We start from the raw sequence: 27,211 nt of genomic DNA, 5'->3' as shown, positions 1-27,211 counted from the left end.
TTTCCCATTTTTTATAATAATAGGTAGGCAAACGTTGTTATGTCGCTTGTTACAATCACAGTCTAATAAATGAAAATCGTTTAATCGGGAAAATCGAAATAGGGGATTATCGCAATGGTTCTAATATTCCAGCAGTTTGATCGGCTTGTTTTAGAATTCAAAATGTCAATCAATTTTCCATAGGCCATGACCCTATTACGTATTTACGTGATCCGTTCCCCCCTTATAAAGTGTCAATCAGTGTTTATATAGTAACTAAAGTCTAATAGTTTCTGACGAGTTCTGTACCTATTTATTAAAATGAGGTTAAATAGCTATTTTTTTTTTAATAAATGTTTATAAAAAGATGTTCCTAATTGTTTTTTTTATAATTAAATAGTTTCTAATGAGTTCTGTACGTATTTATTAAAATGAGATTAAATATATATATATTTTTATTGAAAGATTTCGAAAAGAGGTTCCAAATTTATGCATAGATTACGTTGCGTGCATTATATTTATTATGAGTGAGTGAGTGCAAAATGTCTAAAGTGTTCGTGATACAGTTAAGGGTAAAGAAACCAAAAAGTATATATTATATGATTTTTGTTAAATTTATTTTAATAAAACGGCTGTGATTTAACGTGAGGAGGCGCGTCTTCGTGAGTGAATAGATCTGTCGGCTTGGAAATGTTTTTTTCTTTAGTAACCAATTGCGATAATTATTTTTGCGTTGGGTTCAGTATAATCGTAAGGTTAATCTTGATTTAGATTTATTAGAAAGGTATCTCAGCCAAGTATCTAAATTTTTATAGTCGTTATATATTTTGGAAAAAATAGTTAATAAAAATTGTTTTCCTTCATATCGTTATTCGTTGATAATTCGCATTAACACGCATTAAAACGCATTAAAGTACTATGTACTTTAATGCGTTCATCGTCTACCCGATTGGATTTAATCTAGGTGGTTGTAGCAGGTGGCATTCGAGTCGTGTTATATTTGTTTACAAAACAAGCGTATGATCCTGCAGGCCATCCCCACAATTTGCGGCTATTTTATTAAGCGCTCGGATATATATATATTTTTTTTTTCAAATATTTTGAAAGTACAGTTGTTTCAAACAAATTTGATTACCTCAACTAGTTTCAGATTTATCAAACATTACATCATCATAATAAAAACGCAGTTGCTGTTAGGCGGTAAATTAAGGGCCGTTTCTTGATTACCATGATGATAGATTTAGTTAGTTATTAATTATGTTTACAGATTCAAGTTGGCTTGGAGATTATTAATTATTATTAAATTATTATTTTTTCATGATTATTATTATTATTATTTTTTGTGTGCATACTAATGTTAGGTTGTATGAAATAAATATACCACTTATAACGTGCTTTCAGTGATCATTGTAATAAAAGCTTTACCTAGAGGCCCTTTCCTTGAATCTGTCAGCATGAGGTCTTACACGAGCGATCTCAAAATAGCGGTGATAAAAGCCAGAAAACAAAGAGCTACTGCTAGCAAATGCTCCTGCAATAAATTTTGAGATGACCCGTGGATGCTCATTCTACTTCTAGAGAAAATATATTTGGTTAAAAGTGAAAAAATGTTACAGAATTTCTTTTATCTTGCATGTGATGTTCTGGTAGATCAATGATCAAGATTGAAGGTAGGTAAGGTATATCTAAAGGAACATTTTCCTCCAAACAAGTACGTGTCTCCGGTGTGTAAACGGTAACCTAAAAACCAACACAATATGTTTGTGACGGTTATTTTATCGTATATATGTATATTTACTATAAATTTAATCGTAATTTTTATATATTCTGTTGTAATTTTATAAACATATGAGTCGCTGTCTTAAACAATGTATAATATATTTCTAACGAATTTTACTATTTCACAATGGACCAGTAATAATCTTTGTGCTTAAATAATATATAGCTATAAGTACCTTAATAATTAAACATGAAACGTGTCATGAAACACCCAGTTGGAACGAATTTGTTTTCGCTGTATATATATTATGTATTAAATAACAACCACGATAAAATAAATTAACAACATTTTAGAATAGTTGAATAAAATGAAAAAAATCTCTAGTGAATTAAAACAAACCAAAAAAGTTTGAGCCTAGATGACCCCGTGGATAGAACGCGTGAATCTTAACCTATGATTTCGGGTTCAAACCCAGGCAGGCACCACTGAATTTCCATGTGCTTAATTTGTGTTTATAATTCGTCTCGTGCTCGGCGGTAAAGGAAAACATCGCGAGGAAACCTGCATGTGTCTAAGTTCAACGAAATTCTGCCACATGTGTATTCCACCAACCCGCATTAGAGCAGCGTGGTGGAATATGCTCCACACCTCCTCAAAGGGAGAGGAGGCCTTAGCCCAGCAGTAGGAAATTTACAGGCTGCTAATGCTAATGTAAAAACTTTAAATAATATTATATAAAACCGTAAACAATAGAAAGAGACAGAGAGAAAGAGAGGGAAAGAGAGAGGGAAAGGTCGCCGGCATAACGTTTTTTCCTTACGTGGCGATTTTTGCCAGTTCACTCTACTAAGCCGTGTGAAAGAACATCGTTCCAATACTTTTGATCACAAGCTTTTATTTTAATATTTCGTTTGGCTCTATGTTTCAATGCAGAGGATTTTCTTCAGCTGCAGCTTATCCTGAGCGTTGTATCAGAACATAGAATACATTATCATGATAACCGAGTCAACATGCATTATTTCAACTCCGTAGGGTAAGAGGAAGTGGTTGTAATTCAGCTTGCAAGATTTAACAGAAACAAACGAACATTGCGTTGCAAGTTAAGCAGAACACTGCAAGTTAAATAAAAGCTTAATCTTTAAACAAACGTTTGTTTACAGCGAATCATGCTATTCACACTTATAAGTAATATTAAATATTTTTTTAACAAAAGAGAGACTTAGTTTTTCTTCCAAATACAATAGGACCAAAAATATGTTTACAAATCGGTTTTTAAATGGAAGAGTTCCGAGGAAACAAACTAAAAAATAATATAAACGAATTGATAACGTCATGAAACAAAGTAAACAAATGGGAAGTAAACGATCACGTTCAGCCATTTTAGTAAAATAAGAAACCATAAACAAAGCCTAAGTATCAAGTAGCCCTTCTTTTGCCGGTTCTACTTCGTTTATCTTCGGTTACCTTCGGTATATTTTATATCAAACACTAAAGATAATAAAGTGTACTGTTTGTATGTTGAAACAAAATTATTTTAGTATTTTTATGCCTAGCAAATGGGCTACCCGATGGTAAGTGGTCACCACTGACATTAGTGCCCTAAGAATGTTTTTTGTGCCTGTGGTTGCAATGGCTCACTCATCCTTCAAACCAGAACACAACAATTCTAGATATTGCTGCTTAGTGGTAGGTTAAGTTAAGAGTGGATGGTAGCTATCCAGACCGACTTGCACGAATCCCCACCACCAAGTGTTGATAGGAAGGTACAGATAAATGTTTATATTCTGGTAAGTATTTTGGCAATCTTTTATTAAAATTCACTTGATAGTATGACTAAACCTTTAAATTAATTTTAAAGTAGTTTCATCTAACAAGCTATGTGACACACATTTCGTCCCGGATCTACAATCTACTATACTAAATTTTACTCGCTTAGTAGATGAGAATATATGCTTGTCTTATAAAAATATTTTACTTTTATTTATCTCGTCCTAACCTGAGAAATTATACATGACGTTACACATGACGTCTTTTAAATAGATTATACATAATAAAGTTTTTTCGCAAATTAGACTCATAATTATTTTTATAGTTAAAGCTTTGCTTATTTATGTGGTTTGATTTTTACCACCGTATCGATTGAAAGGCTTATTGTATGATATACTCATACATATATAAACGAGAAGAGGCTTAGATGTAGTAAAGGATGACGAAATTATGACATGATTATGAAACATCTACTAGCGCGCCTTGGTATAACCGACTCATATAATAATAATAATAACTAATTTAACTGCATATTTATTGCCTTTCATAACATATTCTTTCAAAAATCATCAGATTCGATGTTTTACATAATATATCTTTGAAGTATATAGCGTATCCTATCACGTCCACATTTCTTTCTTCAAAAAGTATATCTTTTTCTTAAAGTATGTATGTAAAAATGAGTTAATACAATACTGTACTAGGGTCTGTGTGAGTCTGTATGGCAGTTTTCAGGTTATTTATTCGTCCATGACCTTTATAAAGTAGTCGCAAAGCTATTACACGTTTGCATAGTAACTGTATAAGCCCTAAGGAATGATATACATAAAAGCAGTGATGAATCTTGTATACAATAGTCAGTTTTTTCTCCGAAATGTGTTGAAGTTATCGTACGTCATGGTATAACTGAGTATAAAAATAATTAACTGAAAATAATTGTCTATGACGTCATTTGAATTGTCTATGAATTGCTTATGACTTCTTTACAAACTTTTAAATAGACATTTGATGCATATCCAGCGATTATGTATACAAAATGACGGTCAACGGCAAAGCGTTTATAAAATGTTTTGGTCCCAGATTAAATATTTATGAACAGACGGCGCTAGTGTCGATACATGTATGTATAAATTGTATCATCGATGTTATTTCTATTTCTGCGAATCGTACATCATAACTATTAGCATAGCCATACGGTATTTCCTCTCGCCTAGAACCGAGATCTATATTTCCGGATAGTGATTCATAGTTTTTGTGAAAATAAATGAATCATGGTTGTCATCATCAGAGATTGATTTTTTATTTTATCTTTCTGTTAGGTAAACCAACATGTTACTTAAAATAAAGAGCATAAATTGTGTTCCGGCTTGAAGGATGAGTGAGCCATTGTAACTACAGGCACAAAGGACATTCTTAGGGCACCAATGTCTATGGGCAGTGGTGACTTACCTATGGGTAGCCCATTTGCCAGGCATAAAAATACTAGCATATTTTTGTTTCAACGTAGTAACAGTACTCTTTATTATCTTTAGTGTTCATATAGATTTGGTCTTAGATATTAAGACTGCATTCTTAAATTGATTATTTATAATACAATATTAACGGTATAATTTTATCAAGGATTTGTATTTGATAATTTAGACAATGGCTCAAGACAATGGCTCAAGGGCTTCTGTAGATGACGATCAAAAGAAATCCCTTCATATCTCGAGATATTCCAAAAATAATATGTAGTAACGTTTGTTTAAATTGAGTTACATTGCTTGTAAATTATAATTGCGGTCTTGTATACTAACATCTGTAGATTTGTGGTGCACAAGCATTCTAGTGCTTCTATATATTGAGCTGCAATGCTATGTCTACATTGCGCATCACTTGTATTTGCACCAGATGTATACTATATGTATAGCCTTATAACTTTATGTATATACAATAACCAAATTATTAAGTTGAATATCTTTAATTGATAACTGCGATTTACGTCTACTATAAGTATTAAATTAATAATTTAAAGTCTAAATAGACGTTACTAACAGTATTTAAAACGGGATATTTACCATGTTTTTTATTTTTATTTAGTGGAGCTCGATATTTCGACGTTATCTACGAATGTCTTGTTCACGAGACTTATGTCACGAAAAAATAAAAATAAAAAACATGGTAAATATGCCGTTTTAAATACTGTTAGTAATAAAAACAACCATGTTAATTTAAAATCTTAAATAGACGTTGTCAGATTGTCTATGAGGGATAGAAATAACCACAAGTTTTTATTTTAATCGTATATATTAATAGATTAAGCCGATCTTTGTCCCACTGATTATGGGACGATAGCTGCACATAGAAGATCTGTTATGGTCTTATTTTGAAGAGCTCTAGCCGTAGATGAGCAGAAAATTAAAGAGGATTCTTGATTGCAATTTAATAAACTGTTAAGATTTAACTAATAATTAATTTTAGAGAGCGGAATAAAATACTGGCTGAGTAGAGAGTGGCGCTATGGCTGTATATATAAAAAAAAAAAACAAATGTAAAACGTGCGATCATACGTCGTCAGTTTACAATGACATTGAATCAAAACAAGACCTGTCATAGGTTTCGGAATTCCTAAAAATCTGTTGAATAAACGCGAAGTTTGCGAGCGACCCTTTCGTATTAATTTAATATTCATCACTATTTCCTTTTTTGGTGAAGAAAGTACTTCTGCCTGGGTACCACTCAGTTATCAATTATTCCAGTGCTAACAGTTAGTACTTTTATTGCTATTGTGTTTGAGTTTAAAGGGTTGGATTGCATTGCGGATCGTTACTGTGAGCATAATGTGTTTGTACTGTAAGTCTCTACGTGTGAATATTTAATATAATAATATCAGATGAGACGTGACATCCTTAAATAAATAAATAAATATTGGACAACATCACATACATTACTCTGATCCCAATGTAAGTAGCTAAGGCACTTGTGTTATGGAAAATCAGAAGCAACAAAGGTACAAACAACACTCAGACTCGAATCCGGGAATCGAACCCGGGACCTCGGAGTGGTGTACCAATGAAAACCGGTGTACACACTACTCGACCACGGAGGTCGTCAAATAAATAATAAATATTCGCCAGTAATTATCATCGGTATATATGAATAATATCCTTGTGAAAACTTAATACTGAATTTCTTTGTAAGAAGTTAACGAATCCGAAATAAATAATATTTATATAAGATTATAAATTAACATGGTTATTTTTATTACTAACAGTATTTAAAACGGGATATTTACCATATTTTTTATTTTTATTTGTTGGAGCTCGATATTTCTCAGTCTCATCAGTCAGTCTCGTGAACAAGACATTCGTAGATAATGTCGAAATATCGACATATCATCCTTCAAAGCGGAACTCAACCATGAGTGTTGCTGTATGGCGTTGAGGTGGTACCCAGAACTTACACATAGTTCTATCACCAATTAAATAGCTGAGTATATATTTTTTTATATTAAAACTAAAAATCTTTCGTGTAAATGTACCAATGCCATCTTACAAACTAATAATAATAAATAATCTGTCTCATTACAAATTAAAACTACTAATGATAAAGCGTAAAATATCTATAGTAAACATGAAATAAACTGTAAACACATATATACGTAGATATAAATATAGATTGGAGTTGTTGACGACCTTAGGTAATGTTTTATACAGTTTTTGGTGCGGAATACTAAAATGGTGTCTGTAATCGGAGTCGAAGGTGAAATATGGTACAAGGTCGAACAGGAATACTAATGATACCTAACGTATGTGCGCCCATATGGCTTAGAAACAATGTCTCATTGTGCTTTGCGATATCAACGTACTTTATTTATATATACTTATTATATAAATGTATTTACGTGTACGGGCTTAGCGGTAATATCTAGTCGTGGATAAATATTGTATATGTATGCTTAAAACTATGACAAATAGAATGATATTGTGGTATTAGTCAACATAAAATTATGCACAAAATAAATAAGCGACTTGTTGATTTACATTTAATGAAAGTTTTTAATAGAGGTTTAAATAAATAAAAAAATTATGTTTGATTTTGGACATTGAATTTTGTTTTAGAAATAAAAATAAAGAAATAAAAAGTATAATAGCTATGACGTAACTAAAACGCGTCGAGAGATTTTAATACAGTTTCTTACATAGATTGGTTTTATCACCACACTTCTTAGCAGTTTGCTACTGACTAATCCAAGGTTTCATTATATTTCGATCATCTTTGACGCACGTCTGTATTATAGGCGTGAACGTATGTTTGTAATTATGATAAGTAATTTAAGCAATTATTCAGATGTTATGCAAAAAGGTTAAAATCTCCGAAGAAACAAATAATTTCAAAATGTTTTGTGAAAAGTTGAAAATGTCTTCAGCTGTCGTCCTGGTCGGTGTAGAGCTTTGTTATACAGTCGGTATTCTAAACTTTTGCGGATATCAAAAATATATATATATACTAATATTACAAATACGAAAGTCACAATGTTTGTCCGTCTGTTACGCTTTCACGGCTAAATACCTGAACTGAATTTGACCACATTTGGTAAGAATCAAGCATTTTTAAAGTTATACCATAATAATACTACGACAACAGTCAGCAGACTACCTTACTATTAAAATTTATCTATCATGTTTCGGCACGTTGAATTGTTTCCACGTCTTGTTGGTTTCAGATCAGGTGACTGATGAGGGATCATTAATACGCTTACAGGAACTGTGATCATGGTTATGCGATATTAATGACGAAAACTGAAAAATATGTTTTTATGATTAACTTTTGCTATAAAATGAAAACTTTGCTCGTTTCTATTTCTTGGTGTATATCTACGCTAGTTGAACGCAAAATATTCTGTCAACCTCACGTATACTCGTATAAGACTTAATACGAAATGAAACAGTTTTGTTCAGTTTTTCAGTTCGAATTTGGAACTGTTTAATGACGTTGAGTAGAATCTGTGTAAAACATCAATAGATGACAGACAACATAATAATTGAATAATGGAATAGAACGAAAACTGAATGACGTGGTCAAGGAAGTGACGTTACCTTTCAGACGTACTAAAAGAAAGCGGCATCCATCTTGGGTTGTCGTGGTGGTAACTGAAACTTATATAATCAGTGTCCGTCGATATTTAACTTAAATGTTTTAGTGAATGGTCGATTATGGTGTAATATAAAATTATTATTTAATTTATTTCTAGCTAGCTATTTGTCCCGGCTTCACACTGTTACAATAAGGGTCTATATAAAACCTTTATATTGAACAAACATAAAAAAAAAATCTTTTTTTTCGAGTAGTAAGTAGGTAAGTTGAAATTCTTGGCTTGTTCTGCTTTGATATACAAGTATTATATATATAAACCTTCCCCTTGAATAATTTTGTTGATGAAAACCGCATTTAAATCCGTTGCGTAGTTTAAAAGATCTAAGCGTATAGACCGCGAGAAGTGACTTTGGTTTACATTATGTAGGGATATTAAATTGTTTGAATATGTAATACAAGGGGGTAAAGTAACTTAAGAAGAAATTTCATGTTAAAATTGCTTTTTGAAATAAACCTATATTGATTTTGGAACTTTAATGTTAAATCCACGGTCTTAAGGCTTTTTTAAACGTATTCGAATCTTCATCAATAGCGAATCATCCAAAGTGTGCATTGAAGACGAACGATAAAACAAATTGATCCTCTCGTAACTGTTCTTGAAAAAGTCGTTTTGGATGATTTATTTAGAGCGGACGCGCAAGGAAAAATGTACACAAACATTCCTTTCATTTTCACCTTTTTACTATTTAGGTTTACAATGACGCTACATCATCATCCTCCTGCCCTTATCCCAATTTTACTTGGGGTCGGCGCAGCATGTCTTCTTCTTCCATACTTCTCTGTCAGACGTCATCTCACAAGTAACATTCTTTCTAACCATATCGTCTTTCACACAATCCATCCATCGTTTCTTGGGTCGTCCCCTACCTCTATATCCATCCACATCCATACTCAAAACCTTTCTCACAACATGGTCCTGGTATGCTACAGTGTGGAAGTATTAGAAGAAGAAGTATCTATTGATAGTCGAAGTAAACATTGGTATGGAATAACTGGTTATCCAAGGTATATCGAGAAGAACCTGAGAAGATCACCGTCTCACCTTTTTTTGTATTTACCTTTTTAAATACGCTAGCTTCGAATTTTATTTATATATATATTTTAAAGCACGTTTAAGAATAAATTTCTGTCTAAATAAAAGTAATATTCTTTTACGAAAATACATGAAATTGTCAAAAAAACATTTACAAAACACTAACACTGTTGCTCTAGTAAATTAAATTTAGCAATATAGTTTTTATTTCTTTTGATGAAAATAAAAAACTTTACTTAACCAAATATAAAATAATTAGCTTACCGAAATACGATACAAAGTCGATAATCTATTCCACCTCACTTACAATTCCAATAAACCTTTTTTTAAATCACTACAATTTATACAACTTAACATAAAACATTACGCGAACATACTAACAGAGTGTTAACATTTCTACAGCATCACAACGAACGTTATTACACTGCAACCGTTCTCACCGTACTGACTGAGTTACGTTTAATATTGGCCTCGTACCATGTTACGATCACGTAAACTTTGAATTCAACGACAACTGCACACAAGATACCGTAAAGTTATCCATTGCTTAATTTGACGTTACAAGACGAAACATTATAGAAGAAATCACGCTATGTATGTGATAATTGTTTTTTTCTTGTATTCGAAATGTTATTTGGTTTGAGGATAATGTTATCTCCCATCTGAAAACACTGGAGCACGTTGCACGATGAGCCGCACGCTTTCCGGTCATTTGGTTCTGTATTTCAGGGAACAAGATTACTTCGAGTAAGTTGCTTACTTGCGTAGTGTTTTACTTGTGTTGAAATGTGAACGTTTTATAACTTTTTTAGAATATTATTTTTTTAATATATAGATAGTTTTTATTTTATTTATAGAGGGTACGACTCTTTTTAACCGTCTGCAAAGATAGATTTTTTTTAAACGGCTTAATTTGAATTAAATAATTAGGCCAATGTCACACAGCTGAGGCCTCCTCTATTTTTGAGGAGCAGAGTTTAAGTTTATACCTCCAATGTCCCACAATAAGCAGCCTGCGGTATATATTAATGCGACACTTATTCAGTACCACAGTTTATCTCACGATGATTCTTGGTCCTTGACATCAATATTATAAACACAAATTAAGTACATGAACATTTTAAACACACGAATAATGATAATCTTACGTGTGCAACTAAAAAAAGCAAATGAAACAACTCATTCCATAGAGCCCTGTACGAAAGTTACTTTTGCTTGCTCATGTCAATCGACTTCAAGTAGTTATAACGAGTTTTACGACCTATCCGTTGAGATAATTTACGTGTATAATACATATAAAAACAGTACTTTGTACGTTTATCGAAAAAAAACCATCTATGAATATACTTAAATATTAACATTTAATGTATTCTGTATGAAATATTATTTACACTCTCAAACAATATTATTTTCTGGACAAATTAAAAAGCACTTTTCATTCGAGCAAAAGTGAAACTAAATGTTGAGTAAATTTTTTTAAAATAACACAAGTTAAATAATGATGTATACATTTTACTTATTCGGTAACAAACCCGGAACGTGCCTACTGCGCACTGAACAATGTAAACAATAATTTTTACTCAGCTTCCGTTTGTATGTACCATATTTCCACACATAATTTAGATGAACGAATGTTAAAACATTCCTCGTATAGGCCACAGTCAAAGCGAAAAAATGACCGTCAAATGTCAAAAAGCGATATGCTATATTAACTCTAATAGTCATCCATTTAAAGGACACACGCATCAAAATCGGGTATCAAAATTTCATGAGTGAGTTACAGAATAGCACTGCTGTATTGTATTGGCTTTCGAAGGAAACCTGCATGTTGCATTGCATGAACCTCAGCAAACGACTATCAGTATTGTTTTATATTTTTTCTCATTGTCTATATTTTACACATTAAGAAGTTACTTTAACGGTAATAATATAATAAGTAATATAAAGTGCTGACAATTGTCAGCAATAATTATATTCAGTATAATAGTATTCTATCGTCTCAAGAGTAGTGCAGTGACTGATTTAAGAAAAAAATACTTGTTTGAAGTATGTATGTATGACATGCGACATATGAAGTTTTGTTTTTTCACGATGTGAAAATGTAGTAAACGCGAAAGCTTTTTTAAGTTATAAAAATAGAACGATAGTTTTCACAAAAATCTCTAATCTCAGCCGTATATTTTTTTGTAAATATTATTAATTGTCCAGTTTTAGTCTCAATTATTAATATTCTCAATTATTAATATTTTTCTTAGAGCCGAGATGGCCCAGTGGTTAGAACGCGTGCATCTTAACCGATGATTTCGGGTTCAAACCCAGGCAGGCACCACTGAAATTTCATGTGCTTAATTTGTGTTTATAATTCATCTCGTGCTCGGCGGTGAAGGAAAACATCGTGAGGAAACCTGCATGTGTCTAATTTCAACGAAATTCTGCCACATGTGTATTCCGCCAACCCGCATTGGAGCAGCGTGGTGGAATATGCTCCAAACCTTCTCCTCAAAGGGAGAAGAGGCCTTTATCCCAGCAGTGGGACATTTACGGGCTGCTAATGCTAATTAATATCTTTACAATTATAAATAAAAATAAAATAAAGAATATTTTGATATACGATGCAAAGTATGTAAAAAGGTTTGTACCGCATTGTACCACTTGAATCGTTTATACCCCCAAAGGAGATATGGGGGTGTGTAAATATAGTCACCAATAGGTAATTTTATTGGCTAGCTTATTTATATCGTAATTTCTACTATTTTCCTTTTTTGATCAAACTCTTGATATTATGATGTAATTATACATACAATATGTTATTTTTCACTTTAAGCTAGATTTACCCTTGCAAAATCTAAGATTAGCAATTTTGCTTTTAACGTTCACTGGAATAAAATGAAAACTTACATTAGCGTGTGTGGATTTAAGCAAATGGCTTGGGAGCTGGAGATAATAAAATGTCGATATGATTTTCATACGTGGCAGACAATTTTAATAGCGATCATAGTACCTTATCAAACGTTAAACGAGACTGGAAATTTATTAAATAAGGAGGATACTTTTTGTCTAATTTGCTTTCGTCTGCCTTTGAGGCTTATGTCTGCCTCTGAGCCTTATGGTCCGAATCCTTCTCGAAAGAAACAAAATGTAAAAATGGACGTCCGCTTCTACTCAGAGTCTTGTAGTAATATATTTTTTGTGAGTTATAAAGTACACGTAAAGAAGACAACACACAAAGAATATATAAATATTTATTCGATTTAACATAAAAAAAATTAAAGACTAAATTTGGTCTGCCAGCGCGTCGCCTCTGAATTTTAATTAGCAGCACTTAAAAAGTGTCATAAAAACTGTTCTACATCATGTATTCTTTTCGGGATGATGTTCTGATTTCTCATAAAAACAAAAAATCAAAAAGCCACATATTCGGGCCATCGATATTCTGAAAGTAGACCAATTGTGCATTTTTTTTATTTGGATTCTTCGTTTGCATGGCTTAAAGTATAAAGATCGACAAATATATTAATTACTAAATACAAGTAACGCTTATGTACGCTATTTGATTAAAACTTAAAATGATTTAAAAAAAAACAGTATATGAAATCAGTGAGCATATAATAATTAATACCCATCCATATGAAACATGAGTCAATCATTGAAATGCTCTCTAGCTTTCTCACTAGTAGAATCCAGATATGTGTGAGAATTGAAAATAATTTTAAATAATTGGAATACCTACGTTATAGGTACTACTGAAATATTGAAAATACGGATGTAATAAATATTTTTTAAATAATGACTTATTTTTTCCAGAATTCCATTTTTATATTGATTTATTTAAAACTGGAAAAATAAGTTTAAAAAATACGTATTTTGCCCTTATCATTTCGAGACACTATTTTGAGCACACGAAACGCACACTTCATAAATTCAACTTTTAATATTGTGATTTTTATAAAATACGTGATGATTGTAAGACTTCATGTAGGCTAAAAATGGCATAGAGTAAAGGAGTTAAAAAATAGTAGATATTTTATAATAACAGCGAGAACCTGAACTTTAAATAAATTAGTGAAAGACTCAAATAGAATTTTAAGCGAGCTAGATTCAGTTAGCCGTAAATCTTGTAGGAATCCTATTCGACGCTTGGCTTCTATATGGAATAAAATCCTAAACCGCAATTTTCTCTAAGTTACATTTTAGTAAGGTGAGCGCGATGTAATCTAAAAATTATTTCATGAAGATTTAGGGTTACCATTTTATCAGAAATCTCGGAAAAAATGTTTAAACAAAATTGTGTGACTAAAATACCGTCAAGCATAGCAGAAAAACGATACTTTCGTTATTTAAATTTAAATTCGAGTGAGCTTCACTGAATTTTTTATAATATGTGTTTAAAATTCGCCCCTAACTCGATAATGTAGAAAAAAATCGTGACTAAATACTTGACGTAATGATAAACGGATGCAATTTTGGCTTATGTATTTCCACTAACCAGTGGTTAAGCATGCTAGTGGACTTTTTAGTTACTGTTATTGTACTGTTGTTATGACATATCCGTTCCTACAACGAAACAAAGATGTATTGTTAAACATATGTATTTTTTATTTAAAATTAGAATTCAATCTTGTAACTTCTTATATCAATTTATAGTCTGTCTACAAAGTGTAAGAAGAAGTAGTAACCAAACATTTGTTACCAAGAGCAGTTTAAACTTCGTTACAAGACCAGACGAAGAATTCTGTTCGTGATACAATAAAAAGGCAAGTGTCATCAAAACTTTGTCATTGTTTCTTGTTGCGGAGAATAATAGGCAATCTGAAGGGTCGACTATTTATCTTCTGTCTTGGTGATTCGCTTATAGTTCTCATATATTCTTAGAATGATTCTGATGTGTTTCGAAATTGAAGTAAACGTTTATATTTATTAGTTGTTAGTTTCCGACGAACGGGTATGATTATTTTTTATCCCAAAGGTTGTTTTTTTAAAAAATGATATTGGTAGGCGGACGAGCTAATGGGCCATCTGATCACCACCGCCCATAAACATGGGGCTGTAAGAAATAATAACCATCCCTTACATCGCCAATGTACCACCAACCTTGGGAACTAAGATGCTATGGGCTTGGTTTACTAACCCTTTAAAGCGAAACACAACAAGACTGGGTGCTGCTGTGCGGCGGTAGAACATCTGATAAGTGTGTGGTACCTACCCGGACGGGCTAGTATAAAGCCCTACTACCAAGTAGAGGCTAGTAATATATTTGAAAAAGTAAGACAAGGTATAAGATTTCCGTATGAAAATACATAATCATGAACACAATATTTAAACAAAATCCAGTTAAGTTTCCATATGCATAATCATCTACTCTACCAATAATTGTATGCAAATGTCAGTCACATGACACGCGGCTAATAAGGTTTCGTCATCATACAAATTACACAAAACAAAGTTAAATTTGCAATCACTTAGTGATATGTATTTTGTATGTTAGGTTTAAATGGGGTGAGTTTATACTAAAACGTGTGTTATTTTGGGCGTATTTCCTTATATTACATGTAGATTTTACTAGGTATATGATCATAGGATGCTGAAAAAGAGTACCTACTGAATTTCTTGCCGGTTCTTCTGGGTAGTATCTACTTTCTGAAACGGTGGTAGCTTTACAATTCACTTTGTACTATGTCGATTCAAAAGTGTTTTTATGACCCTATTCGAATAAAGAATATTTTGATTTTGTGTTTTTTTTTTTTTTAATCGAGTAGATCCGTTAGGAAAATTGGGTTTTAAACAATCAAAAGCCCAGATAGTAGTCCAGTAGACTTATGAATCTTGACTATAGATCGTGAATTTACAGATGAGAAAGTTATAATTTATCGCGTGATTGGCGAGATGGAAAATATTGTAAGGAGGAGAGAAGAGAGCAAATATATAATGGAATTTTGCAATATATACATGTAAATTTACTCACCACTGTGCTTAATTTGTGTTTACAATTCATTTCGTGGTCAGCGATAAAGGAAAACTTCGTGAGAAAACCTGCATTTGTCCAATTTCAACGAAATTCTGACTTCTGATTGACTGATTCTGAAACATGTGCATCCACTAACCCGCATTGGATGTGTACATGTATACTCATCATTCTGGAATAAGTTCCAATCCTATTAACAGGCGATTTACTTTATCAGTAAATTGTAAATTAAAAAAAAGGTTTTTTTCATAAACTTGGCGATTTTCTTGTCAGTACGAAAACTTCACAGCCGCAAATCCTTGAGATTCAGGGAAGAGAAAATATAATTTTGTTGTTATTACCGGTTAACAATTCAGGAAACAGAAACGCTGCGAAATATATAAAGTCAACACTTCATGAAATTTTGTGACTTGTTGACCTGTTCGAGGCTGCAGCACTTATTTTTAAAATTATGATCGCAAGTATTAACCTTTGTTAGCGCTTTTTATTCAGAAATGGCACAAGAGTTGCTCGATAGAGTTAGAAAAAAATATACGCTTATACTAAACGTGCAAATTTTGTTGCAAATTATGTTAATACCACTATAATTTTAATTAACTTCGCAAAGGCACTACGAAACAATCGCGCCTAAACTGTACAATAAATTAAATGACCTATACAAAGTAAAAAATCTATGGAACCGCAATATCAAAGAAGTTTTAATAACCTGGCTTAATACTTTGAGTTGTGGTCAAACTGAGGACCCTGAGTTTTGAATTTCAAAGTATGGGAAAACACGGATACACAAACACACATCCACTCACCCACGCACACATACACATTTTCTTACGTACGAAAGCATTTAATATGAATTTTTATAATTTTTTGTTAGTACTTGTGTTTTTATTATTATAACTCAGGAGCTAGGACTACATTGTTCTGTGTATATTTTTTTTATTATAATATTTTTTGTTATTATTATAATTCATAATGCTATTGCATTACTAAGGATGATCTTTTAAGATAGAAAAATTGATGCTTAGCCCTGTTACACCGATGTTGATGGGTATGCACGTGGCAGAGTTTTATCTGGCTTATGACGGTTTCCTTACAATGTTTTCCTCCACGAGTACGAGGTGAATTATAAATACAAAATAAGCACATCAAAATTGAATGATACTTGTCCGGCTCTGTTTCCATAATTTCCGGGTAAGATTCACGCGGAACACACTGGACAATCCCAGCTGTTAAATATGAAAATATTGTTAATGATACTAGGGTAAAGGCTACTTCGTTGTTATCAAAGTTTGCTATTTTCGTTATTTTTATCGTTCTATGTTTTTTTTTTTAATATTTAGACAGCATGATGAGAACATTTTAATCTCTAATCATTCTTATTATTTAAGGTAAATAATAAATTATTTTTAATGTGTACTAAGTTCTTAAAGCCTTAATCTTTAAAATAAAGTACTTCATTGTATTCGTAACTGTTTTAAAAAATTAAAAAATAATTACAGACTATCTTATATGCAAATTTTATTATAGAATCGAGTATCACAATGAGATCGAATGTCCCAAGAACTGACTTCTGTGGAGTCAGGGACTTTTATAACTTGATCTTTACTTACTTATTTTATAGTTGTTTATACAACGTTTGTTTTTGCTTAAATCAAAATATTCAATATTATTGTAAATATACATAACATTTTTGTAAATATATACGTACTTTGATAAAAATCCCCAAGGGAGTCTCGAACTCCAAGATTATGAATAGCCCGAATTTTTTTTTTTCGTAAAACAGTTTCAATATCAATAGCGTTACACTAAGGTAATTTTTCCTAAGAAATAACACAATGAAAGTGACTAAATTGTACTAATCGAGCTGTATTAATATCAGTTAATTGTTTAATCCTTCTAATCGCGTGTGCTACGAACCTGAGTCGATCCGATAGAGAATATAAATTAGGATTCCATTGAAGGCAACTGTAGCTCGAGTCTAAAGGTGAATTATTTAGTGGTAAGTTAAATATATTAATTAAATATTAGTATAAGGTACTTATATTATTGTTTGTATTTTTTAATCTGTCTAAAATAGTTAATCAGAGAAATAATAACCAACCCTTGAATCATGTCATACTGTAGTTCGATATGAGTATATCATTAAACTATCCTATTGTTCTAAATGTTGCCCAAAAGTTAATTGAACTCTCGACACATGAAGGATCACGAGATTTGCAGTTTTATAAGCATGCCACTAGATCAACTAACCGTTGTCATATCAATAATGTAAAGTGTATAAGCGAAGTTCAATGTTAATTGACTTGTACAAGTATTTAAAATTAACTTTAATATAATGGCCTTTGAATAAAATAGTTATATTTTATAGAACTCCGCTAGCCGTTACTGTAACTTTAAATTGAAGTAGACACTTCGCCTACTTCTAAATCTCTGCTTTAGAAACTGCGACATGCGGTGGCATTTAAAGTAATTATTGGATAATGAGGACAATTTTTCGTTCATTATAAGACTTAGATTAAGATTTTTAACCGAAAAAAATATTGCTTGTAAATTTGCTATAAAATAAACAAATTTGCAAACATTTAAAGTTTAAAATTATTAAACAAAAACGAAGAGCTATTCTATTTTAACATTGTTTTTTTTTTTTTACGGGCTTAATAAAATACCAATATTGAATAATGTAATGTACATGTAATATTTAGTAATATTTTATTGATTTTTTTTAATAGCTAAGAAAAAATTGTTACAGTAAAAACAAATAAATGCTGTTACGTAAGGGCAGATGAGGAAAACAGTTTAAGTATTTTCAATGAAGTTCAGGGTTCAGCATTAAATTCCTATCTCTAACATAGTGATGAACTATTTATCCACAGAAGTGCAGGAGCATCCAATACGTCGATGGCGTTGTACTAATTAATGAAGAAAAATTGCCTCGCTCCTCTATTGGCTTGTTTTTAGGCTAAATCTAAAATTCTAAGTTCAAATAGCGGGCCAAGCCGTTAGGAACTTTTTTGCTGTCTAGTCATTTTCGACCGAAGAATAAATCAGTCAGCAGGCATTGTCATTATTTTCTTAAGTTCCAATTTTTTAGAAACATTGAAAGTTTAAGTATAGCTCTAAAATTTATTGACTTCCATAAGACGGAAGCAGGACTAAATGCCAGCCCAAATCTTGAAAAGAGCAGAACACAACCTCACTTAAAGTTTGCTTGAATTTGAGTACAGTCCTACTGTCCTACAGTCCGATGCTCATCATGTCTGATACAGATTGTTTAATGAGGTTCCAGAACAGATAGTTCCCTGACACATGATAATGAGATGCAAACCAACGTAATGGAAAGTTAAAGCGTAAATGGAAAAAACGTCGATAAATCAGACTTTTTATTTTTATATTTTTATAATTTAAGTAGGAAGACGAGTAAGAGGATCATCTTATGGTATGTGGTAACTGTCGCCCACAAAAATTGGCGCCGTAAGAAATATTAAGCATTCATTATATCGCCAAAGCGCTACTAACTTTGGGAACTAAGATGTGTTTCCAATCAGAACACACCTATAATGTCGTTTGGTGGCAGGGCGATAATGAGTGGATGTTACCCAGATGGACTTGCAAAAAGCCCTACCACGTAAGCTATATCTATCTATGATGTCATTACGCGTTTAATTTGATCGTAATTTTTATTTACAAAAATAATTTTAATTTGATTATTTTTTTCATATCCATTATCCCAAATATTCTTTAAGTAAAAACTCGAATTAAAGAAATGCAAAACTTTATCGAAAAAAGGTCTTTGACGACAAATAACTTAAAGTAACGCCTACGATGACTTTTACAAATTCGCTACAACAGCCAAGGGAAATTCAATACATTGCAGGCCTCGCTTTTAGCTCTCTTACGAATAAAAGTAAGAACATATGAATGCCATTTCGTTTCAAGGAATCCATTTGTATCTAGCCGTAAGTGCCGGATAAGCACAAAAAGGATTGTAACACAAACCGACTTGCTATTAGGTAATATTTTGTTGTTTTATTCATAAAATCAAGAATTACTGTTATGTAATATTTTATGGTTTACTTTTATAAATAATTCAAAACGTTTTTCAATTTATCCTGACATGCATTTATGATTGTTTTTGTTTGTATTCACTACGCATAGTTCAACGGATTGATTAAAACTGTTGTTGATGTTAGAACTTACGTAGAGGTTTTTGGAACATTACCTACCATCAAAGTAAAAAGGGATGAGCAAGTCGTATCAAATAAATATAAAAAAATAAAAGGGCATTACACACATTACTTTTGCCAGATAGCCTTAAGATAAGTAGAACAATTCTTATCCCATTTAAATTAGAACTGTGTGCACTGCATCACGTGAACACGCAAATTCCGAGGTTCTGGGTTAAACCAATCCCTGGGTGGGGCGACAAAATTTTTCAGTCAGAAAATTCTCAGTAGCAGCTCAGAGTCTGGACCTAGGAAGTGTGTACTATCTTGTGCCTCGGAAAACACGTAAAGCCAGGTCAATACGTAACGAAAAAATATTTTTTTATTGTATAGAAAATTCAAGCCGAGAAGAAGAAAACTAAATCGGGCACGCTTCGTGAATATTATTCTCATGCTGTTTATACGTCACACTTGGAACTTGGTCAAATAGTGGAAAAAATTTCATAAGACTTAGTACTGCATCTTATTGCCTTTGCCGGTGACAGGAGGGCTCGTGCACTACAGAATTGGAATTGCGATTCTACGCGAAAATACTGCTAGCATTTTTGCCACCACCGTGGGGTCATCGTGTGTTATATACGACACAAATGGATATATGATTTAAGCGCACTGCTCAAATGATAGCGCCGTTTAAAGGAAAATATAATGAATTTCCAAGTTTTGCCTCTAACTAACTTTATGACGACATATAAACGAAGTGGCCTATACTGTCCTGAAATCATTAATTATTTTGTCAATACTAGGCAAATTCCTTTGCTCCTCTAGCAGGGAATTTCCAGCTTAATAGGTAAGAAATATACTTTAATATAAAACAAATTACGCCATGTATATTAATATAATAGGATTTATTTTCCAAGTGTGCACACTTGTATAATATAATATCTCGTACGTTAGCAAGTATTAGCTGAGAATGACTCTCGTAACTGGTATCAATTAGAAGGTACTTATCATCTATCTATATACAAATAAAGCTGAAGGATTCGTTGATTTATTAGAACAGTGTATTTTTATTGTTGAGAAATTAAGGCTATAACACTGAGGACGGAAGAGTAAAATTAAAAGCGGTTGAAACGCACGTACATCTGATTTATAGAATCAAATGAAAGTGAGTTATTCCATTCTTAAAAAAAAAATGTTTTAATTTCAATGGTGCTGATATTCTTCTTACATGGTTAACTCAAGTTACCAAAGCCTACTAAGCTTCTCGGATACTAAGTACATTTCCTCATTATAAAAGTGACTGTAATAAAAAATAACATCTTGTAAATATATGTTAAATATTAAAATCTTCGTAATACTTTTTTTTCTAATTTGCATAAATGTGAGTTTTAATTTCATGTTAGTCCCTTGAGAAATGAATAAGCATTGTTAATTAGTATCTTGCGAAATACAAATAAATTGTTCACATTTTATAAAGAGCGTACATGCGGGCGCAGTATAATATGGAACAAAGGAAGGTTTAATAATGAACGTGGCGAGAGACAACCTCACTTCTAAGCTCGTGTTCACCCTCGCTGGTCACATACGATTCGTTCGAGAACTGAGTTAGAAAGATTTTACACATATTAAATATATGCTTATAATTATATACAATTTAATTTACAAGTGTTTGTTGTGTTCAATTGTTTTTCAAAATTTAGATTTTTTTTTATAATAATAAGAATGGATCGAATATAATAAGGCTTTTGACTCGAGGGCTCTAGAGAGTCCTTACGGTTTATAAGATTTTAGGGTTTCACCCCCTAGGTCATTAAAATGTACAAAATTGGCACAGTTTGTCATTTTCTCGAAAAATGCGTGGATAAAGTATCGTACTTCATGGTCACGAGTACGATTATTTTTTTACCACCGTGAGCGGTTCGATGTGACGATATGGTGGATTATTTTCCAGGATGATGAGATACCTATTGCGGTGAATCCTATTTGATTTTGCCTCTCTATGAACTTTGCCATCTCACTGCTGGAAAGTTCAGGGACGGGTTTTGAGTTTCGGAGAGGAGATACAAAATGCCTCATCTTCTCTACAACGATGACTTACAGCAGAAATAGCTGAATATCACCACCTTGGGTCCTGGTATGTTTGGGTCCTGCATGTGGAGAGAGGATAGACTTATTTAGCTGATAAAAATACGGTTCGATAACATATAATTATGATTTAAAACTACCTATTACAAAAATTTTAGTTGAATAAATTATTATTATAAGAGTTTCGCTAAGTAACAAGTTCAAGCATTTTAGAAAAATCGGCATTAAAGTACGTCAATATCACTTATTTATTAAAAACAAAATTCCTTACATATTGAAATAGATGTTTTAATAAAAGCTTTTGTGAAATTTTTTAATGAAGAAGAAAAAAAAAAAGAAAAAACAAAAACCCAAGCTTTTAATGATTAGAAGAACAGTTCATAGAACTGTACTCACCCTAGTTTTTTTCTAAAACCAGCTATGTTATCCTTGTTCGCATGTAAACTCTTTGATTTCCTATTGGTATCTCATTGATGTGTCGATAATCTGACACATTTAAAGATAAATTAGCGGCAGGAACTGTACAAGGCTGGGGAGTGTCATTTCCTTTACTAGGATTCTATTTATAAATTATACTTAGTAAAGTACAATAACTTTTAATTGCATCGAGATTCTATCTATAAGTCCCACTAGACTACGTAGTTATTAAATGTTAATAAACATTTTGTATTAAATAAGCCCATGTACACATGTCCGATTGTCGAAAGCCGGAATGTTTACTACTCTGAACGTCGCCCATTGTTTGCAGTTTATGCGGAATTGCCTTAATTTTACCTAAAATGGTTCGTAATAACAATTACACGTGTGCATAAAGTTATAGACGCTTTTGTTACAACATGCTATTTTGTTTTTTTATATTGTATGAATATTCACCGTTTTTGAGAACCATTAAAATATTTACAGGTATTTGAAAGGTTTTTCAGATATTCCAGGAATACCTAGTTAAACTAGGCGAAAGGTCTTTTAAATATATTAAAAAAAAAAACAAACAGCCTTTTGTCGTATGTAAATTTATCTGTATTTTTTTCATGATTTTGTATTATCTACTAATTTTAATAATAACATGAAAAAATATTTACTTGAAAAAACTAAAAACGTTCTTTGTTAAATATAACGCCGAAAAAAAAATGGAAGTACTTACTAGATATAATACATGATTAAAAATACTCAATTTTATCTTTTGTTCATTTTAATAAGAAACGTACTAATACTGTTTTTAACATAACTTTAAAATTATAAACAATTCATAATATAATATTACGTTAAATGACGAACCTAAACGAGTATTTTAGTAAACAATATAATTATCTAGTTTCAGATTTCTTAGTAAACAACTAGAATGTTTTAATTTTTTTTATTAAACGACCAAGGTGTTTATACCCGCTAAGCAGGCACGGTTGATTAGCTCCAGACTTACTGATAATCATCAGTACATAATATTATCTCAGGGTAGGAAGTTAATAATAGTCAACGTACTTCTCTGTCCAGAGATCACTCCAGGGTCAGATGATTTGGAGCCTGGTGATTGCGAGCTTGGTTAAGTGGTTACTAACTATTTTCTTGGTCTAAGCCGCATAGAGTAATTTCAAAAACTTAATTGCTCAGAAGTGGGTTGTGGTACGAAGCGTTTTTGTGATAAAGGAAATCTTAGATCCACTTTCAATTATGATATATAAATTAAAATTTAGTATGTAAAACTAGCGATTAGCCTCGGTTTCGCACGGGTGTAGGTTACGTATAAAGAAAATTATATGAAGTAAATACAATTTATACCCTACAGCAAACGAATAATGCAATTTTCTACGATTGAAAACCTTTTTCAGAATTGGATCACTTCATTAGTTCAGGAGAGAATCCCCTATATAGAAACAAACAAATTTAATCTCTTCATAATGTTTCTATAGGTAATATATATATAATAGGTAAGGTATAATACAAGGCTTTTTTGAATAGGATGGTAGACCTGGTAAGTATTCACCTTGGGAATTAAGATGTCTGTTGTATCTGCAATTACACTGGCTCATTCACTCTTCAAACTAAAATACAATACTAATTACCGTTTGGCGGTGTTATATATGATGAGTGGATGTACATCCAGACGGTATTGCACAAAGCCCTACTACCAAATGAACGCTTACAAAATACGTTTAGACTCCCTGGTATTTTAACTAGTATTGTATTACAAATGTATTCAAGTTATTTCAACTATATTTGAATAGTTTAAACTATGAAGTGCCGTTCTACGCAAGCACTTGTGAGAAGTTTTGTGTTTCATACGTCTTTCAGAAGTGCGGTAGAATGTCGTAAACTTGGAATATACAAAGTTTGGGATATGTATTTTGCTGTTATAATTTTATTCATTGGAAGGTTTTTAATTTAAATATCAAAAAAGAAAACAGTGAAATTAGAACTTTTGACAAATGTTTCTTTTTTTATCTGACTCAATATTAGTTTCAGATTTGAAATATAATTGATCCCAAGTACTAGCTTATTATTTTAGTTGAATAATAAATCTATAAGTATACTTTTTTACACAACGTTTTTTATTTAAATTTGATGAGTACATTTTGCGAAACTTTGAAATTCAAAATTAATTTATTTTCGCTGCGAATTCGTGTTTAGGTTTCAGGAATACAACGAGTAACAAATGTCAACTTTATTGGTCCAGTAGTTTCGGAGCAAATTAGTTGTGTCAGGCGGACAGACAATCAGGTGAACAACTGTTTTTTTATTTGAAACTGTTTTTTTATTTGAACGTACGGAACAGTAAAATCGAATTGAAAAATACCCATAATACTCATATTATTCCATTATAATGCAATAAATAAATACACTCATTTTAAAGCTAGTAGGTTGCATTTACAGCTTATGTTTTAAGCGCTACATTAAGCGTCAGTCTGTGTTCGTAGTACTTCATTTGCACGAATCTCTCAATTTACAATAAAACTGTTCTTATTTATAATTAAGTTTACGTTAACATTTCAAGTAATAGAAAATATTATTAATAGAAATAGTCAAACACATTGCATAAATAAGAGGTAAAGATAAACTTATAACACGAAGTTTCCGACTCGACCAAGTTTATGCATCCTGAGGTATTCAATTCTTGAATCCACCAGATATTTTTAAATCTTTCTCTCAATACATTTAAAGCTTATATTAAGAAAAAAAAATTCATAAATAGAACATCTAATTTAAGAATACTAAGACGTTAAGCAATTCGTATTTTTAAATAAAGAATGCATTCATTACAGTTTTATATTTATTTATGATATACGTATTTAGATGTAACTCAAGCAGGTTTATCTTAATAAATGTAATCTCCAAATCGGTATTGTGCTTCATTTGATTAATCTTGAACGTTTGTTTCGCAGTGGTATGAGTTCTTGAATAAAGTTTGTTTTGATTAAATTATGTTACAGTATAATAACTACTGCTATGGCTTATTTTATAAAAGTATATATTTGTTTATTTAAGACGGTATTTTTATTTTACACGGCGTTTTATTTGGATAATTTCCTATGCTACTTGCGGTTGGGACATCGAATTCTGAATAATCAATAAGTTCTTAGCTATAAAAATATAGTACGGTTTTTTCAAGTCAAAGTTCACTCGATGGAGACCATACATGGGATAAATTAAGTCAAATCAAATTCGGTTATTCAACATAATGGCTTACTTAACTCACTTATTGATTTTTAAATTAAACACTATCACCGGTTGCGAAAAGAAAATACAATAACCTGAGAAGGATCGGTAAAAGAAACTCAGAGAGTTTTTGTGTTTGTTATGAAAGTGTGACAAACACTGGTACTACTTTAAGTATTCGCTTTGCCTATTAATACATTTAAATCACAGGCGAACAAAGATGTAATGAGGCATACTACTCGATTCCAGATTATGTAGATGACGAAAAAGGGTGGAGTTGAGTTCTATTCAATTGACATGCCTTTGTTATTCAATGGTCGGAAAAAAGTTACTACAGAGGTTTTTATCCGTCTCTCTCGGTATCTACATTCTAAACCCAAAGAATTTTAAATTAAATTAAATTATTTAAAAGTCAAAATTAGAGTATCCAAATTCAAGAGCCTTTTTGAATTAAGTATATTTAGTTTTTATTAGTATGGCTAAGTATAAAAACAAGGTTGCCCAATTAAAAAAAAAACATAATAATTCATAACAGACTTCCGACCACTCAATTTGTACTTAAAATAGCGCCGAGTCACGCAACATTAGACGAGAAGTGCACTTAAAACTTAGTTACGAGTTCGAGCCTCGGTTAAAGCGATCGAATAATGAGGGCCTGTGGTCAAACTTCCTGTACCGACAATAAAAGCAAAACTTTGCAGTCTTGATGAATTGGGATAATTTGAGCACGTTAAGGATAATTCGCTAGCGAAAGATCAACCTGATTGATGAGTCCGAAATAATTATACAAAAGAACCCTATTCTGTGGGATATCTTTTTAAGTTAGATAAAATAGTCTGAATAAATTAACCATAGTTTACAACTAACGATGCATACGTGTGAGAATAACAGTGTTATACACAATTGATCATCGGTCAACGGCCTCAGCTTTTGCAAATTTGTCCTAATATTCCAAAATTATATATCCAAACCACTCCTTGTAAATCAATCTATTGGTGAAAAAGGAATATAAATTGTCATAGTAGATTATATGATTAAACAGACTGGGCGAGGAGTTTTATTTTAAATATTAACATATATAATAAATTCAATTCTGTGTGTGCGACAGATTAATGTTACAGGGGTGAAGTGGCGACAGGAATTGGTTTCTGATTTATAGGGATGTACTTAGAGTGACATTTTACCGCACTAATATCACATGCTTAGGGTTGAAAGAGATGGCAAATTAGCTTAGACGAGACAAGGGGTATTGTGTTTTTATTGCCACTGTTTGTAAAGCACCTCAAGTGTTTTTCCACGTAGACAATAGGTTTATTAATTACTCTGAGTTTTTGTATTGTTTTTTTTTTCATATAAAAATTTCTTGGATAGTTTACGAGTGTTTGAGTGATTTTTAAAAATGATGTAGAAGGAGAAATAAATCGAAGTATCTGAGTTTCAGTTTGAGTTTTGAGTATATATATGATATATATGATGTATAGTGTATGAGTGTAAGGGGAAAATTCAGGTACACTCTTTATTCCTTTACGCTCATAATCCAATGGGACGGCAAATCCGACACGACCGGAAAGAGTTCAGGCAGTACTAAAGGCTTGACGTGCTTTCCGAGGCACGAGAGTGTACAAGCTCAGTACCCGGATTTCGGGCTGATACTGAGAATTTTTCTATAGAAAAATCTAGAACCTTTTTATCGCTCTGATCTGGTGTTTCAAACCAGGAAC

At 31.9% G+C, this 27,211-nt stretch overlaps 1 protein-coding gene across 2 annotated transcripts in view; it reads right to left on the bottom strand.

Annotated features, from left to right (window-relative positions):
• Window positions 1–10,065, bottom strand: part of LOC125077739 (CD151 antigen-like) — a 107,324-nt gene extending 97,259 nt beyond the window's left edge. For both annotated transcript variants that reach the window (XM_047689767.1, XM_047689764.1), the window contains exon 1: window positions 9,900–10,065. The gene's annotated coding sequence lies outside the window, so the exon portion shown is untranslated. The remainder of the gene's footprint in view (window positions 1–9,899) is intronic.
• Window positions 10,066–27,211: the final 17,146 nt, after the last annotated feature.

Source organism: Vanessa atalanta, chromosome 4 (assembly GCF_905147765.1).
Source record: "Vanessa atalanta chromosome 4, ilVanAtal1.2, whole genome shotgun sequence".
In the NCBI taxonomy this organism is placed as follows: Eukaryota; Metazoa; Arthropoda; class Insecta; order Lepidoptera; family Nymphalidae; genus Vanessa; species Vanessa atalanta.
Note: the sequence above shows the minus strand (reverse complement) of the source record. Positions and strands in the feature narration are given on the sequence as shown.